Raw genomic sequence first — 3,692 nt, 5'->3', positions numbered from 1 at the left:
GAAAAATCTGTTGGAACTAATCAATAAACTGAGTACATTTGCAGGATATAGAACAACATATCAAAATCAGTTGTGTTTCTAGACTCTGACAATGAACTATCTGAAAAAAAATTAAGAAGCTACCCAACTTAAAATATCATCAAAAAGAATAAAATATTAGGAATAAATTTGACTAAGAAAGTGAGAGATCCATACTGAGAACTAGAAAACACTGGTGAAAGAAACTAAAGAAAACAAAAAAAAATGCAAAGATATTCTGTGTTTATGGATTAGAAGAATTCATATTGCTAAAATATTTATACTATCTTAGCAATCTATAGATTTAATGCATTCCTTATCAAAATTTTAAAGGCATTCTTCATGGAAATAGAAAAAAGCAGTCCTAAAATTTATATGGAACCACAAAAGACCCCAAATAGCCAAAGCAATCTTGAGAAAAAAAAGAACAAAGCTAGAGCCATCACACTTCCTGATTTAGAACTATATTATAAAACTATAGTAACCAAAACAGTATGGTGCTGCCATAAAAAGTTACATATACAACAATATAATACAGGGCCCAGGTATAAACCTATATATAATATGTCAACCGATCTTTGGCAAAAATGCCCAGAATACAAAATGTGGAAACGATAGGCTCATATATATAATTTTTATTTTTCAGTTATGCCTTTTGCTTATGATACAAAACTAATTTATACTGAAACCAGATTTTTTCCATTTTAAACATTTTACATTATTTTTAAGTGTTTATCTTATCTATCATAAGTATCACATACATCTATATTCTATTTAATTGCCTTATTTCACTCACTGAAATCATTTATAACTCTTTAAATCACTTTTTAGCAAGTCATATAAATGGAACTTAAACTTGAGATTAAAAATTTGAAAACCACCTCATTGTATTTTATTATTTTATTTTTCAGGGAACAGAACAGTTTTATTTTATTTACTTTTATCATTTTTATACATTTCTTTTTTATTCAAGTATAAATAACATTGTTATATTAGTTTCAGATGTACAATATAATGATTCAAATTCAAACCATTTCTCATTTTTCATCAAGATAAGTGTACCTTAATTGCCTTTATCTATTTCACCCATGCACCTCTACTCTGGCAACCACCAGTTCATTTTCTGTATTTAAGCCTGTTTTTTGTTAGCTTTCTTTTCCTTTGTTCATTTGTTTTGTTTCTTCAATTCCATGTGTGAGTGAAATGATAGGATATTTGTCTTTCTCTGACATTTCTTCATTAGCATTATACCCTCCAGGTCCAGCCATGTTGTTACAAATGGCAAGATTTCATTCTTTTTTATGGCAGAATAATATTTAATTACATACACACACACACACCAAATATATATATATATATATATATGTGGTGTATGTATATATATATATATATGATGTGTGTATATATAAGGAAGATGTGGTGTATGTATATATAGATGTGTATATATATATACATATACATATATAGATGTATATACATATATATATACATATATGTATATATACATACACCACATCTTCCTTATCCATTCATCTATAGATACTTGGGTTGCTTCTATATCTTGGCTATTGTAAATAATGCTACAATAAACATAAGTTTCCATATATCTTTTTGAATTAGTGTTTTTTTTTTCTTTAGGTAAATACCCAGTAGTGGAATTACTATATCATATGGAAATTCCATTTTTAATTCTTTGAGGAAATTTACTGTTTTCCACAATGGCTCACTAATTGATTTTCTGTCTGAACAATCTATCCATTGATATAAGTGTGGTGTTAAAGTCCTCTACTACTATTGTATTACTAACAATTTCCTCCTTTATGTTCTTTATGTCCTCCTTTATAGTTGCTTTCTGTATTTATATGCTCCTATCTTGGGTGCATAAATATTTATAATTATTATATCCTTTTGTTGGATTGTTCCCTTCATCATTATGTAGTATCCTTCTTTGTCTCAGTCTTTGTTTTAAGATCTATTTTGTCCAATATAAGTAAGTATTTTCACCCCAGCCTTTTTTTTCACTTCCCTTTGCATGGTAAATATTTTCCCATCCCTTTCACTTTCAATCTGCTTGTGTCTTTAGGTTTGAAATGAGTTTTTCGTAGGCAGCATATAGACAGATCTTGCTTTTTTATCCATTCAGTTACTCTGTCTTTCGATTGGAGCCTTTAGTCCATTTACATTCAAAGTGGTTATTGATATATGTTTATTGCCATTGTATTACTTGTTTTACAGTTGTTTTGTAGTTCTTTGTTCCTTTCTTCTCTTGCTCTCTTAGCTTGTAGTTTGATGACTTTTCTAGTGATATATTTGGATTCCTTTCTCTTTATTTTTTGTGTATCTATTACAGGTTTTTAATTTATGGTTACCATTAGTTTCGTACATAACATCTAATGCATATAGCAGTCTATATTAAGTTGATGGTCACTTAGGTTTGAACCCATTCTGAAAAATGGTGCTTAGATGCCATGAAGTAGATGGCAAGGCCTTAACCATATGCATGTTGTCAGGCCTGAGAGCCTCTTTCACTCCTGTCAAGGGGAATGTTAATCTTCTCTCCTTAACACTGAAACCAGATTTTTAACATAGGATGTTTTATTTGGAGGATCTGACCTCATTTCAGTATATCACAGTCACTGACATTTCATGAAGGGTATAATGGGAAATAAGGTAAAAAATATAGCAAGCACTTGTGAAATGACTTAATTTATAAGTAATGATGATAATGATCAGTAATTACAATACCAATCATGTAGTAAGAGAAATTGCAAACTATCCCTCTTCTAATGATGGGAAACTCTGAATAAAAAAGGATGATATTGAGATTTGTACTTGTTGCTAGGCTCCAAAATGGCTCCTAGTGATCTCTGCCTCTTAGTATCCAAACCATTATATCTCTCCCAGGATTGGCTTGTGTGGCAAATAAAAGGTAGCAGAAGTTATGGTATGTCACTTCTGAGATTATGTTATAAAAAATACTGTAACTTCTTTCTCTCTGTCTCCCTCTGTCATTACTCACTCTGGGGGAAGTCCTATGCCATATAGTAAACAATTTTATGAAAAGGTCTATTCCCTGAGGAACCAAAGAATCTTGCCAATATCCATGTCTGTAGGCTTAGAAGGGAATTCTCTAAGCTCAGTCAAGTCTTCAGATGACTGTAGCCCTGGCGGGCTTCTTGTCTCTTGAGAGACCTGAGCCAGAACCTCCCAGCTAAGTTTCTCCCAGATTACTGATACTCAGAAACTGAATGATATGATCGGGTGCTAATTTTGAGGTGATTTGTTGTACAGCAATAGATAACTAATACAGATTTTGGTGACTGGAAGTGGGGTAATGTTGTAACACACACCTAAAATACATGGATGGCTTTGGGAAAATACTGGTGTTTTCCAGGGTTCTGTTTCTAGTTCAAATGTTCTTACTCTACACACTTCTCTGCATGATCTCATCTACTCTCATGGATTTAACTCTAATCTATGTATGAATGACTCTAAAACCCATATCTTCAGTATAGATATTTGTTCTGAGTTCCATGCTCATATTGCCAATTTCCTACGTAGCATTTCTACCCAAACTTCCAATAAGCACCTATAGCTAAACATGGCATTTATGGAACTTATCATCTCTACTTCCAAGTCAGATCCTTGTCTTACATACTTTGTCTCAGATTGGT

At 31.7% G+C, this 3,692-nt stretch overlaps 1 non-coding gene across 1 annotated transcript; it reads right to left on the bottom strand.

The window, feature by feature from the left end:
* Positions 1-2,465: 2,465 nt before the first annotated feature.
* Positions 2,466-2,585, bottom strand: LOC123935732. Its single transcript, XR_006817005.1, has one exon. It is a non-coding gene; the product is annotated as a U6atac minor spliceosomal RNA (small nuclear RNA).
* Between the last annotated feature and the right edge of the window lie 1,107 nt (positions 2,586-3,692).

This window comes from Meles meles, chromosome X, assembly GCF_922984935.1.
Source record: "Meles meles chromosome X, mMelMel3.1 paternal haplotype, whole genome shotgun sequence".
Taxonomy (NCBI): domain Eukaryota; kingdom Metazoa; phylum Chordata; class Mammalia; order Carnivora; family Mustelidae; genus Meles; species Meles meles.
The sequence above is the reverse complement of the archived record's forward strand: the minus strand, read 5'-3'. Positions and strand labels throughout refer to the sequence as shown.